This window comes from Lepisosteus oculatus, unplaced genomic scaffold, assembly GCF_040954835.1.
Source record: "Lepisosteus oculatus isolate fLepOcu1 unplaced genomic scaffold, fLepOcu1.hap2 HAP2_SCAFFOLD_67, whole genome shotgun sequence".
In the NCBI taxonomy this organism is placed as follows: Eukaryota; Metazoa; Chordata; class Actinopteri; order Semionotiformes; family Lepisosteidae; genus Lepisosteus; species Lepisosteus oculatus.
Genome location: NW_027168224.1, coordinates 635,001 through 649,966, shown reverse-complemented (window position 1 = coordinate 649,966; position 14,966 = coordinate 635,001). Strand labels below are relative to the sequence as shown.

The following is a 14,966-nucleotide window of genomic DNA, read 5'->3' as shown; positions in this document are numbered from 1 at the left end:
ACTCGCCGTGATCGTATAGTGGTCAGTACTTTGCGTTGTGGCCGCAACAACCCCGGTTTGAATCCGGGTCACGGCAGAATAGGGGCGTCTGCTTTTACTACTTGCACGAATGAAGGCAAAAAAAAGCCAATTGATGTGAACGAACGGCGCTTTACAGAGGAGTACTGCCTGACTGGATCGTTGATGAACGACAGAGACCACTCCGACCTCTTCTCGGGTTTCTTCAATGACTTACTAAGGATCTTCTTCACATTCGCCCATGCAGGGGAAGCCAGTTACACCAAAGCAAACGCAGGAAAGTGCAATTCAAGCAGAGACCAGGAGGGACTTGTTTACACCGAGAGTGGTCGGAGAATGGAACAATGCGCCCAGCCCTGTTGCTGGAGCCGATTCTTGTTGAGATCTTGGGCTCACTAAGAAGCCCCCGCTGGATGCTAATCTTTCTGTTGTTCTTGCAGGTCCTGCGCTGCTTTTGAGCCGACAGAGCTCGTCCTGATCTGCCGGCACAGCCCAATTGCAAATGATCGGCTCCGCATACAGAAGGAACGTGCGTTTGGTACAAGAGTGCATGAAGGCACCGGAAATACATTGGGAACAAATGACCGGTCGCTCAATACCTCTGTGAAGTACAGGAGCGTGCAAAACAAGGCTGTTTCCGCCCGGTCTCGAACCGGGGACCTTTCGCGTGTCAGGCGAACGTGATAGCCGCTATACTACGGAAACCTGCAGGGACAGCTGCTGGTGTCTCGCTTGCATTTCGGGCTGAAAAAGGGAAGCGTCACTTTAGGCAGGGGGCGCTGGAGAGAGGAACAAAGGGTGCGATGAAACAAAATGCCGAAACCCGGGATCGAGCCAGGGACCTTTAGAACATACTCTCACGAATCGTTAGAATACGTGCGTTTGATCATCAATTGCGTAACAACTACATTCGTTCGACTTGAGCCATCAAGCTCATAGTTTTCAAATCTTGAAAGCTGTCATTGAGCACATCATAGTGTGCAGTACGCCCCGTAACTTGCGTACTTCAACAGAAAGAAGAGCAGACAGCTCCATAAATATGCGAGGCGCAGAGAGTGCAAGGCGAGCCGCACACGTTTCGGTGGCTGAGAGAGGGCAGATTTTGCTTCTGCATTTCCCAAGTAAGGACGCATGACAACAAGCGATCGCGGTGCTCATTTACGACATAGTGGTGATGAGTTTTCAGTACGTGTTCTTTTGAACGAGCAATGAGGTTGCTGCCTTGGACAGCTGACTGCACGCTCTCATCGTGCCACGTGATGAGTATTCACCAGGCTCGTTCAGTCATTAGTCACATTCCATCGTTTGCCATAAGCAGATGCTGCAAGGTGATGTGGATATCAGTTCCCAGTCTTGTGGACAAGGACAAAAAGAGCACACAAGAGCTCATCCGCGAGTTGAACCCAGGACCTCCCACACCCTACGCGAGAATCATACCCCTAAACCAATGAGCCACGGCAGCACTTTCCATTTTATTCTGTCAGCGAGCTTGAGGACGGGGGAGAGGCGTCATTCGCTCGTCCAGTCAGACCTTCATCAATAAGTCAAGAAAGCCGCAATTACACGACTGCCTTGCAGACGAAGGGCAGTGAACTGCACCCGGTAAGAGGGGAACAAGCGGCACTAGGCGACACTGAGGCATGTGCCCCAGTGAGGGGGGTTAGCTTGCATGGTACAGCGCTCGCTTTGCATGCGAGAGGTAGCGGGATCATTTCCCACGTCCTCCAGGTGTGTGCTTAGAGCTTGATGTGCCGAAAGGTGTCCTTTAGCCTGTGGTCATGCCTTGCATGGAGAGCGTCATGCAGCTGTCAATCATTTCGCAGCCACGCCCCCTCTTCATCTTCTCTCTGCCTTAAGCGTCTCCGCCACTCTCTCTTGACATTTCATGTCAGCATGTCAGAAGTCCGAGTGACGTTTTTAATGGCTGAGTGAGGGCACGATGCTGAAGCAGAGAGGCCACTTCAGCCAGAGAGACTTGTGCTAGGTGAGATCTGAAAAACGGACTCGCAACAGAAACAGACCAAAAAAGTATCGGTGAGATCAAAAGGCAAATGCAACATCCAGCAGAGGGCGTCTAAAGATTAGGGAACGGGTGACTGAAATCCATATGAGGCAAACTTTCCGGCTGTGTACTGCAGCTGGCCTCGTTGGCGTAGTTGGTAGCGCGTCAGTCTCATCATCTGAAGGTCCTGAGTTTGATCCTCACACGGGGCAGGGCTGCTTCCTCTCTTGCTCTTTTCAAACACTTGCGGCAACTGTTCGCTCATAACCACGTCTGGAATGCGTGACCTTTACACGGGGGAGAAGCAACGCCACATCCCTTTTCTAAAGAACATTCACATTCAGAAATAAGTCAAGAAATTTGCCATTACTTTTGCTGTCAGCCTGCCCATGTTGCCAAAGAAAGATTCACTCGGCGTCAACATGACAGAACAGCGATCACTTGAAAACACTGTTCCACACTCCGTAAGCAAGAACTTCAGTGTTTGCAGTCACCCGATATGCCGATAGTCAAAGGAGCACAAAACACGAAGCGTCAAAAGACAAGATGAGTTGATGGAAAGAGCGTTGAATTGATGAGCACAAAAGTTCAGCTCGTACAATAGGCAACGAAGGTCCCGGCGTCATCATTGCACTTGAAAGGACTGCCTTGCAGACTAAGGGCAGTGGGAGGTTGCTGTTTTGAGATGGAGGCATTGGGATGGTGGGCCGAGATCTATTCTTCTTAAAGAATTCTTCATCGTGAAAGATCGGTCCACAGGTCATCCAAAGAACTTACAAATTTTTGGGACTCAGGGAATCACGTGGTTGGAAGGGAGTGAAGTGCTCAAACACATGACATGCCCCCTTGATCTCACATGCACAATTCTGCTGCAACATGCACAGCTACCGTCCACACCAGGCAGTGGGGCTTCAGCAGAATTTGCTACGCCACCTGCAATTACATATCCAGCTGCACACATATACATGGCCCCTCTGTCCTTTTCAGGATCTCAAAAAAAAGCATAGCGTGGTTTTCCTGCAACCTGATTGACCGCATCTCCCTCAGAATGTGCCCCGTTGCATTCATTGCTGAAGCAGGACGGAGGCTAACGGACATGCCAGAACAGTTAGGCTCAGCGATCTCTCCAAAATATTGTGGTTGTAGTGGAAGAAATATGGTTTAAATTGTACCTTGGTATTTCAAACTCTCTCTAGAATGTTATCCATTTCTATTTTATTTTGACAGGAACTGGCTAATGACACTAGATGAAAAGAGAAGAAAGAAAACACAACGTTTCGGCCGTGGAGCCTTCTTCAGGTGTGAGGGCTCCACGGCTGAAATGTTGTGTTTTCTTTCTTCTCTTTTAAGCATGGAATAGACCTATTACTTGTTTCTTTGCAGCCTACGCATGCTGACACAGCTCCCCACCTGAACTGCTAATGATGCCTGGTTGTTTGTGGTACTTGGGTATTGTCTTATGTTTGCTCAAACTGCATATGTGTGATTGCATATTTTTGGGTATTTTCATGTCAATATTTAATTCACTGACATTCCTGTATGCTTGGAAGAAAGGTAGATTGGATTTGGCACAGGACGCCTGCCCATATTTGTTGATCATTGTTGGGCTGGAAAAACAATGATAAAAAGTGTATGAAAAAAGCTCTCTCCAATATTTCCCTTCTCTTCGCCATGGTAAAACTGCCCGTTCTTTCCGTCTTTTGTCCTTCTACAAAGATTCCAGGGCTCTTTTTCCACCATAATAGTTTAGTTTTTTTTTTCTCTCTTAAAGGCTGTAGGTGGGGTGTGATGGACTGTACCACTATCATAGAAGATTTTTTTAGGACACATCGCAGTTCCATAGTAGAATTTATCAATAGTAGAATTCCATAGGACATTATTTACCAACATATTACCCAGTGTGAGACTCTGCCAGTAAACCTCAGAGCATTGAGTTCTCCACTGATAAAGATGGCTGTCTGAAGTCATGAAATCCACTGCTGGGATGCCTGAGAGACAGTAATTGAATCTTGGCTGGAATTAGGCTTTCTATTAGTGTTGATCTTTGGGAATTATGTGGTAAAAAGGGAAAACTCCTTTACTTTAGTCACTTTGAATGTTCAAATGTACAGAACCTGCAAAACTAAGCAATGAAAAAAATCCATCACCACTCTCATGATAGCATAACTCATAGTCTCTGCTGTTGTGTAACAATACACACTTTCAATTTTCTTATCGCCTGTCTCCAGAGAGAATGTTGTTAGTGCTGATGACCTTGAATTAGACCTTGTTGACTCTGTAAAACAATCTTCCTCTGCTTAGATTTTCACTCAGATTGATTTTGTTCTCAGATTATTCCTGGCAGGACTGAGTTTCTAGGAAATGAAAAGTGAAAGAAAAAGTACAGAAGATCAGCCCTTGAATATACAACATTGTGCAGTGAGATTGTTAAATGTATTAGCTGCTATCCTGTGCTAGAGCCTGTCGTGGTAAGCAGTGGATGACAGGATCTAGCACAGATACTAATGAAACACTGTTAATGAAAGATAAAACACTTGAGTCTTATTTTAGTTTTCCATTTCCCTTTCATTTGTGATGTACTGTACAACAGGCCACAGAACATGCACAAAAACATATATGCACACATTCACACCAGGCAATGACAGTCTGCCCAGTCAGAATCTGAGCTGAGGTATCAGAATTCTGAATTCCCTGAATTCTGTCATGGATCATCCACAATAAGGGCAATGTTTGAACACGCGGATCCCCAGGAGAGAGCCTAGTAACATAAATCTTGGAGCAAAAGCAGATGATTAACTTCATAGTTTGTGTGGTTGAGCCAAAGTTGAGCATGAGGATATGTGAGTCACCATTCTTAGAAATGGATCCAACTTCAGACAGGCGTCAAAAGTAAGAGTATACAGTGCTGGGGCAATGACACTTCAATGATCAGAAGGATACCAGGAGAGAAAAGCCGGTGTATCTTTTATGCCTCTCTCTTTATTCACCTTGTCTTTTAGTTCTTTCAAATGCTGAATAGCGAGCGTAAGATTTCCGTAATCATAGTCATTAGCTGGAATATATGTACAACAGGAGTCTCCTACTAAAGCATAGACTCCTCCAGATGCTGCATTTTGAAGGTCCAGCACGAACCTGTTCTGAAGTGCCATTAATCTAACTCCCCTTAATTCTTGTTTGATAGCGTCTAAGCCTTCTAACGTGATATTAATAAAAGAGTACATTTCATAAAAAGTCGCATGGGTGAGGCTGTAGAATGAGGCATTAAAGCACATATATAACAAGATGCATTAAATTTCTTTAACTTTACAGTATGATTTATAAATTTATACCACAAATTACTCATATCCCCCTCATTATCAGTTTCATTCAGCCAGTTTGTATACAAAGAGGCTTCGTGTTTAGATTCTTCCTCTTTTGGGGTGGTGACAGGCTTCTACATAAAAAGGAAAAAGGTGGCAACTTGCTCAGCGAGCAGGCGGAGCACACACCGAATGCAGATGTGTCTGAGTGGTGTGTCCAAGTGGCTGCAAAAGGACAGCACTTGGGGCGCCGTGGCTTAGTTGGTTAAAGCGCCTGCCTAGTAAACAGGAAGTCCTGGGTCCGAATCCCAGCGGTGCCTTTTTTGTTCTGTCTTCTCGAACAGAACTGGTCATTATGGACAACCGCCTACGGCTAGACTTAATTAAATGCAAGTATTTATTTCCTGTCTTTAATGCGACTTGTTTTTCTTAAAATGGATGCAACTTGCAAAACATGAAATACAAACCTTGCTAATCAGCGCTAGCGGCTGGCAAAAAAAAAAGAAGTCAGCAATGTTTTTTTCTTTAACCTTAACCCTGCTAATGGAGAAGAGTTAAACGACTGAGTCTATGCAGCTTAAACGGTCCGCACGTCGGGTTCTTAGCTGAAAGGGTGGTAAATCACGCTCACCCCAGTCCTTAATCTTTTAAAGAGGATACAAAATTGAACCTAGTCGCCACATTACATACATCCTGTTCAATGATAAAAAGGTAACATCTATCCTCGCTCCAGAGTAAATCTCACGTTGAGGGCATCTTTTTTTTCACTTTACCGTGAGTCGGGCTCGGCTGCACAGAGGAGAGAGCAGAGCAATGAGGTCACGGGGACAGGGGAGTCACACGCTGGCGGTTTGAATACGCGGAAGATCACTGAGGGATCCACAGTATGTGGACCCTCCGTTCGCCATCAGTCCGCACTCCGGACTCTGAATCCTGCCATCCAAGTTAAGATCTTGGCGGAACCTGAGGCGCAGTTCCTTCTTAAAACGTAATCTGGTGAGCATTTCTAGAATCGCACTTGTATAGATGCAGCCTTTAATGTGTTGCTAGGTTAAAATTGATGACTTCTTGTATTTCAGTAGGCAACTGCCCTCTTGATTTTGGATTTAATTTCTTTATTACAGGGGCGCTTTTATGAAGACAGAGTCATGTTCAGGTACTTTGCTTGATGGAGGAAGCTCATTTCGGACTCTGTGATCTGCTCACCTGGAAAGGTCTGCTGTACTACTACAAGAGAGAAGTAGAGTCTGGAAGAAGGGACAATTTTATGATGCTTTGGAAGATAATGTTTTTTTTTTCTTATACTGAAAATGAAAAGTAGTTGTTTCTATATGGACTCAGTCTTTGGAATTTGTGTATTTATATATTTCAGTGAACCCTCAGCCATTCCTTCTGTATTGTAATTCAATTTCTCTTTTAAAATTCCTTCCCCACTTCTAGGACCTGCAGTTGCTGAACTCCACAATGGCTTCTATTGGAAAGTCTGTGACTGAGACCAAGTAAGTGTTCACTTTTTTATGAAACCATTATTTATTTTGGAGCAATGAGCAATTCTTATATAAATGCAATAAAAGCATTATGCTCAAACTATGAGAGAGAATTTTAAGGATAATTTAAGAAATCAGTCTTAGCTTGTTTCTATACACAGATGGTATTATTTATTTTCAAAGGAAACCCGCGAGGATTCCCCTGGTGTGCAAGATGTGCCTGAATACTTTTGATCAGCTTCCTGCTCACTTGAAGAGGGCGTGTATGAAGCACGCCACGGCAGAAGAGATCAGGATGGCCTCTCAACAGGTGAGGGAGGACATGATGAATCACCTGAAGAACGGGGTCATCGTGGATTACCACAGAATAGAGATCAAAGGACAATTTGTGGGCTTGAAATACAAAGAAAATTTTGTTCTATGGTACAAGATAAATACAAAACTTAAGCTTTTATTTTAATTAGATTTATTTATAAAGCATAAGCAATAATTTATTACATTAATATATGTGAAAATAACATTTTAGTATCATACGTTTAGTATATTTTCCCTAATGCTGAAAGAAATGATCATAGAACATGACATCTAACCTTACCTGCGGTGTTTTTAATCCCTATTGCTCAATGCACGGTGAAAGCATTGCATACATATGTCTGACAATGAGGAATGGGCCCCTGAGACAGTCATTTGACTGTTTCACAAATGATCGTATTTTACTAGAGATTCTGTTTGGGATTCAGATGTGCAATCGGACAGCAATCCCTTTCAAGAAATGATACGTTCTGGATGAGGTCAAAGGTGCTGGAACACTGTATTTAGGATGTGTTTGCAGAGACTGTGTGTCTCCTGCTTCAACGCAGTGATAAATAGATGTGCTCCTGTAATTCATTGGTACATGCCCAGGGCAGTAAGCAGTCTGAGGATTTCCAGACGGCATAGAGCAGTGAAGCAGTGAAGTAGTGCAACACATTGGATCATTATATTATTAGAATCTATTCTACTTACATTATTACATTATACACAATTTGAGTTCATTTTAAAAAGTAAAAGGTAATGAAAGGAATGCATTTTCATAAGAAAGATAATACCGATATGCATGTGATAATCTTCCTTATATCATGTAGTGCGTCATTTGGACACTTTGTGGGATTGAAATACAAAGAAAATCATGTTCTATGGTACAAGATAAATACAAAACTTAAGCTTTTATTTTAATTAGATTTGTTTATAAAGCATAAGCAATCATTTATTACATTACTATATGTGAAAATAACATTTTAGCATCATATTATTACATACAGGTCTCTAGCTTCAACACAGTGATATATATATATATGCTCAGTGATTTATTGGTACATGCCCAGGTCAATAATCAGAATGAGGATTTATTTCCAGACGGGCTACAGGTAGTGTTGTGAAATACTTCAACACACTGGATCGCAGATTTAGACCCCCTGCACTCTTACTCCTTAAAAACCAAAGAAATGAAGATATGTAGCAATCACATTGCAACAGGGGTGACAGTGACTTAATGCTTATACTAGTGGACTTCTGGTACCTTTACGGTACGGTGTTCCCTGAAGGGCTCTCAAACCCCGCATTTCAGATGCCTAGCTGTTTCGCTGATGTGTTGCACCTCAGAATCACTTTTAAACCTTACCTCTGGTATCTTTAATCCCTATTGCTCAACGCATGGTGAAAGTATTGCATAAATGTGTCTGAAAATGAGCAATGGGCACCTGAGAGACTCATTTGCCTGTTTCACAAATTATCATATTTGACTAGAGATTCTGTTTGGGATTCAGTTGTGCATTCTGACAGCAATCCCTTTCAAAAAACGATACATTCTGGATGAGGTCAAAGGTGCAGGAACACTGTATTTAGGATGTGTTTGCACTTGTCTCTAGCTTCAACACAGCGATATATGTACTGTATATGCTCACTGATTTTTTGGTACATGCCCAGGGCAATAATCATTATGATGATTTATTTCCAGATGTGCTAGGGGTAGTGTTGTGAAATACTTCAACACACTGGATCGCAGGTTTAAACCCCCTGCACTCTTACTCCTTAAAAACCAACAAATGCAGATATGTAGCAATCATATTGTAGCAGACACTCATTTGCCTGTTTCACAAATGATCATATTTTACTAGAGATTCTGTTTGGGATCCGGATGTGCATTCTGACAGCAATCTCCTTATCGGAGATTACCAGGCAAGTCTTCACCAGACAAAAACCTCCAGTGCATAGCACTCTGGAAACATTTCGGGGCTGTCGCGTGTTTATTTTAGCACGTAAAGCGCACCGGTCCAACACGTCGGCCGGGCGCGCGGCGCCTCCGCCCTCTTGTGGCCTTGCGGCGTCAGAGCAAGAGGCTCCTTCTCGCTGCCCTTCCGCTGTGTTGCAGGGCCCCGAGAGGGAACCCGGAGCGCGCAATTTGTGGGGGGGCGGGGGACCGCGTTCGCGCTCTGCCCCCGGTCTCTTGCGCGAGTACTAAATCTCACGGACAGGGGGGCCTCGTCATTGATTGTTACAGGTGAGACGGGGATTAGGAGGAGACCCCGACTGATGGGTAAAGGGGAGCACTAACACCAGAGGGACACCCCCGGCGTCTCTTTTTGAGAGACGCCCTGGGGTTTCCTAATGGCCAAGGAGGGTCGGGACCTCGGTTTGACGCCTCCCCCGAAGGACGGCGCCTGTTTGTGCAGCAGAGTGTCGCCATCAGGAGGCTGGGGTGTAAGAGAGCCACACAGCCCGCAGGGTAAGCGCTCCCTACTGGTCCCAGTCACACCTCTTGCAGGAGCAGCAGCAACCGGAGCTTTTCCGGGGGGGAATCTCCCATCCGGGTGCCGGCCAGGCTCACACCTGCTGGGCTGCCCCGGGGGTGAGCCCAGTCGAGAGTCGCAGGGCCAGATCTAATCACCGGGGAGAAATGATACAAGTGAAGGATTGCTCGGCTCTCAGCACTTGAAAAGACCGACAAATGTCTCGTTCCCGCCGGAGCTGAATGTACCTGCATGTGTGGTGTCGTCTTCTTCCCCCGCCCCGCTGTGTTTGCTGTATTGTCTCTGAAGCCGGCCCCCCCGAGACGAGACGGGCTGTTCCTGTGCCCCAATTAACACTTTACAGGTGCCATTCCCCGGCATTGTGGCCGTTCTCGGTGCTCACACGCGATAAGATAAGGCGGAGGAGAGCGGGGCATGCCCAGCACATGACATTCAAGGAGGGGGCAGTGCGAGGTGAGGTGAGGTGAGGTGAGTTGCGACACGCCGGAGCCCCGACGCAGCTAATGCGGAGCACTTGTTGGACTGGCATCGAAAGGACGTGTGCGCACGGAGCGAGCCTTCCCTGCGGCGGAGCGCGGGAACTTTCTCCCCCCCTCCCGCTGCAGGAGTTGTGTGCACTGCAGCGGTGCCGAGAGAAAAGCACAGAAGGCAGCAGGCTCTGGAGAGCAGGTAAGAGACGGAGCCTTGTGGGCAGGCGAGCAGGCCCGTTTTTTGGAAATTGCTGAAAAGGTTTGTTCGGTGTGTGGCAGGCGCACGTCGCGAGCTTGCGTGGCGATCTGCCGGTCTGGAGTTATGCAAATGAGGCCGAATTGCATCCCGGGACATGCTGCGAATGCGCAACGGCGACTGCAGATGTGTAGGAAACGGCGCGCTCGTTTTCTCGTTTTGCCCACACTTTTGAGTGTTAGTGTGGCGTGTGAGTGTGTGAAAGAGTGGGCCCAGCAGGAGGCGGTGGCGTGCGGGGCGAGGAGGTGGCCTAGGCTGCGCGATTTGTGCTGTGGGTGCGGGCCGCTTGCAGGGGCCTGTTTAACTCATACTTACCTGGCAGGGGAGATACCTTGATCAGCCTGTAGGTGGAGTAGTTGGATTGTTTTTCTTTTGTTGGAAGCAGTGTTCGATTTGCGGTTTTTGAAATGGCAACCTTTGGATCCCGTAAGAATGCTGTACGTTTTGAGCTCTTGGATGACCTCTTCATGGATCGTATGCAGTTCAGCAGAAAAGTGTTACAGAAGGAACTTGGCTTTGAACCTCGGCACTTGGATTTCATCTTCGCTCTCCCAGGTCAGAAAGCATTTGAGGTTGTATTTGCTACCTATCCTCTGTTTGAACAATGCGTGGATGTGTTTGAGGCAAAAAGAGGCAAAGTTCCTGCACTTGAGAAGATCAACTTGCAGCCTCTGACACAGAGAGAGAGGAAAACGGTGCATGTTGTTATGTTCTCGGAACTGGCAAAGACGGAGGACATTCACACCTGGCTTAACCAGTACTGCACCGTCCACCATGGAACTGAGGTTAGAGATGTTGATGGTATAAAAACAGGAGCAAGGAAATTCGAGGTTCGCTTGCTACCGGACAGCGTAAATGGAGGCTTAAGGCACCTGCCCTCTACAATCCGGCTGGGCGCCTGCAATGGCTATGTGTTTTATGTGGGACAACCAAAGGTGTGTCGGCGCTGTGGTGCTGTGGGACACCTGGCATCGTCCTGCACTGTGAAATGCTGCAAGACCTGTGGCAAACAGGGACATTTAGCCTCTGACTGTTCAATGCTGCCAAAGTGCAATTTATGTGGCTCGGAAGGACACGTTTTTAAGAACTGCCCTCACGCCTACGCCAATAAACTCAAAATGAGAAAGGATGAGGCAGTGCTTGTTTCAGCCAAACCGGCCCGAAAATCCAAAGCAAACAACAAGTCAAACAAAGAACCCTTGTTGGACAAAGACTCTCAGCCTCCAGCCAGGATCAGTCCTGCTGTGGCTCCGGGGCTGGTGGAAGAGAAATCCACTACGCCCCCACAACCGCAGACTGCACCAGACAAGCACGAGGGTTTGAAAACCCCCGAGAACAGCGAGGACCCCTCCCCCACTCCTGCTCCTCAGAACGAGGGCCAGTGTGGGGCCCCCCGGTGGAGCGGGTCCAGCGAGGATACCCAGGATTCAGCGGAGCTGCTTTCCTCAGACTCTGCAAGTGCTACAGATGCCCTCCTCTCCTCCATCCAGTCCATCACGGAGGATCTGCAGCAGCTGGTGGGTGAGGGGGAAGAGGAGACTGGTGCATCGGCTGCACCCCTTTCCCCTCAGTGCTCCCAGGAGCTGGACTTGAGGAAAAGAAAAAATGACTCTGTTTTCTCCCCGAGCGAGGAGGAAGGAGAGCATGGCGATGGGGACAGCTGGAACCTCTCCACCCCTCCCTCTACCCCCTTCCTTGAAATGGACTCTGTGAACGCTTTTACTGCTGCCACCCTGATGAAGGCTCATTCAGAGGATGGCTGGCAGGAAATTGGTAAGAAGAAAAAGAAAAAGAAAAAGGTAACAGGTGAGAGCGAAGAGAAATGTGTTTTGTAAAGACTGGTTCCACTTTCTTATGTAATATGGCTCTTAACATAATTTCTCTTAACACAAGAGGTATCAATGACAGAGTTAAATGCCAGTCTGTCTTTGATTACCTCCAGCAGAGAGAGGGAGATGTGTTGATGTTGCAGGAGTGTGCTTTAGCCTATCAAGAGAGGTATAAAAGTTTTGAAGATAGGTGGGATAAAGGGCCTTCTGTTTGGTCAGGGGACAATAACAACAGAGCCTCTGGCGTGGCCATTCTTTTCAAAGGATGGGCATTCAAATTGAAAAGTATTCAGAGGGTCATAGATGGCAGGTTGCTGTGTGTGGATGTGGAATGGGGGACCGTTAACCTGCGGCTAATCAATGTGTATTGCCCTACTGACGTAGGAGGAAGGGTGGAGCTACTCAAGGCACTCTCCCCCCTATTGTTATGCAGCACAGACGTGATAGTGGGAGGGGATTTTAATTGTATCTTAGAGCACACAGACAGGCAGTCTAGCTCGCCGATAAAATTGGATTCCAGCTCACTGGCCCTGCAAAACTTAGTTCAAGACTTTAAACTCTCAGACACATATAGATGTATATATCCCACAACAGCAGGATATACATGGTCAGGGAGGAATAGCAGCTCCAGAATTGACTATTGCTTTGTCTCAGAGAGAGTGAAAGTTGTTGGGGTCACTCTTCAGCCTGTCTTCTTCTCAGATCATCAGGCTTTAGGGTGTAGAGTGGAACTCCAGGGCGGGACTGTCTTTGGCCCAGGCCTCTGGAAACTCAACACAAAGCTGCTAGAGAACGAGGGGGTAGTATCCCGCTACAAGGAGAAACTATCACAGTGGCTGTCCTTGCAGTGTCTGTACGGGTCAGTAGGAGAGTGGTGGGAGGAGGTGAAGGTGAGGACAAAGGCCTTTTTCATGGCTGAGGGAAGGAAGGCTGCTGCCAGACGGAGAGGAGTGCTAGCCAGGAAACAGAGGCAGCTGCAGCGTCTCTACACGATGCTGCACAGTGGCTTCGATGTGCTCGAGGATATCGCCCTTTTTAAAAAAGGACATCCGGAGGATAGCCGAAGAAAGTAGTCGAGGAGTGCTGTTAAGAAGCAGAGTGCAGTTCTTGGAAGAAAATGAGAAGTGTACTCGCTTCTTTTTCAGGAAAGTGGTAGGCTCCAAGACTGTCATGGAAAGTGTAGTTGATGAGGAGGGACGAGAGAGAACAGAGCCGAGTGCTATCCTCTCCTGCACCGAGGCCTTCTACTCAAGACTGTACAGCTCTACAGAGGTAAAGGATGAAGATATTCATTTTTTTACCTCAAAGCTAGAAAACATTTTGAGTGAAGAAGATAGGGAAGTACTTGAGAGGGATTTGACAGTAGAAGAGCTGAGACAGGCTATGGAGAGCTTACAGAAGGGGAAAACTCCGGGTGCTGACGGGCTCCCTAAAGAATTTTATTGCACCTTTTGGGATCTGCTTCAGGATCCGCTACTGCTCCTATTCGAGGAAAGCTACAAGACAGAATTGCTGCCTGACTCCTTAAGAGAAGGCACTATCTCTCTCTTGTTTAAGAAAGGAGCAAAAAATGACATAAAGAACTGGAGACCCCTCAGCCTGTTAGGCGTGGACACTAAGATCCTGTCCAAAGCCCTTTTCCTGCGCCTACAAAATGTAGTGGCCTCACTGGTAGGGAAAGAACAGACTTGTGGGATAGCAGGACGCCTGATGAGCGACAACCTGGCCTTGTTGAGGGATGTCTGTCTGTACTCTGAGGATCGCTCCCTCCCTCTGTGCATTTTAGGTGTAGACCTAGAAAAGGCCTTTGACCGCCTAAACCGGCAGTACTTAACATCGGTACTTGAGCACATGAAGTTTGGCCCCATCATGAGAAAGTGGATTAACCTGCTGTACACAGGTAGCAACAGCAGAGTCATGGTTAATGGCAATAGATCACGCACCTTTGAAGTCTGTTCAGGGGTGAGGCAGGGCTGCCCATTATCCCCCTTGTTATTCGTTTTGGCTATGGAGCCCTTAGCCTGTGCCTTGCGCCAGGATCAGGCCATTAATGGGATACCAGTGCCTGGAAGTGGGGGAGGAGAGGTAAAGACGTCTCTATACATGGATGACGTCACCCTGCTCCTCTCTGACAATGCCTCAATTAGCAGAGCTCTGCAGTGCTGTGATCGGTTCTCTTTGGCTTCCTCCGCAAAAATTAACACATCTAAGAGTGAGATTTTTTATCAGAACTGGAGGGAGCCAAAAGAAGGACATGATCTCAGGCTGCAAGAGAAGAGAATTAAGGTCCTGGGGGTGTATTTTGGAGAAGAGATGGGAACAGTAAATTGGCAGAACAAATTGCCAATCTTAAACAAAAAACTGATGCAATGGAAGGACCGAGACCTCACCATGACAGGGAAGGTGCTGGTCATCAAAGCCGAGCTCTTGCCTGTCTTGAATTTTCTGGCTTCTACCTTCCCAATCCCACACCGTGTTGCGGCGGTGCTGAGGAGATTGATGTTTCAATTTCTATGGGGTGGGAAGCAGGAAAGACTCAGAAGGGAAATAATGTACAGGCCGCTACCCTCAGGGGGGAAGTCTGTCCCAGATATTGCTACGAAGCTGCTGTGCATTTTCCTGGCCTCTGTGCTGAGAGGCTTTGCAACAGCACCTGCAGCGCGTACCTGGACTTATTTTTCCAGGCTCTGGGTAGGTAGGGAGGTGTTCAGAGTGTGGGGTGTCAGACCCAAGCTGGACGTCCCACTCTCTGACACATGCCCTGCAATTTATGGGACAGTTAAAAGTTTTCTAAGATCTCACCCAATTGGCCATAT

General features: G+C 46.9%; 4 non-coding genes across 4 annotated transcripts; 3 read left to right on the top strand and 1 right to left on the bottom strand.

The window, feature by feature from the left end:
• Window positions 1-4: 4 nt before the first annotated feature.
• Window positions 5-76, top strand: trnah-gug (transfer RNA histidin (anticodon GUG)). The gene has a single exon. It is a non-coding gene; the product is annotated as a tRNA-His (tRNA).
• Window positions 77-650: 574 nt separating this feature from the next.
• On the bottom strand, window positions 651-723 carry trnav-gac (transfer RNA valine (anticodon GAC)). The gene has a single exon. It is a non-coding gene; the product is annotated as a tRNA-Val (tRNA).
• Window positions 724-2,159: 1,436 nt separating this feature from the next.
• On the top strand, window positions 2,160-2,232 carry trnam-cau (transfer RNA methionine (anticodon CAU)). Its single transcript has one exon. It is a non-coding gene; the product is annotated as a tRNA-Met (tRNA).
• Window positions 2,233-5,565: 3,333 nt separating this feature from the next.
• Window positions 5,566-5,639, top strand: trnat-agu (transfer RNA threonine (anticodon AGU)). Its single transcript has one exon. It is a non-coding gene; the product is annotated as a tRNA-Thr (tRNA).
• The last annotated feature ends 9,327 nt before the right edge of the window (window positions 5,640-14,966 follow it).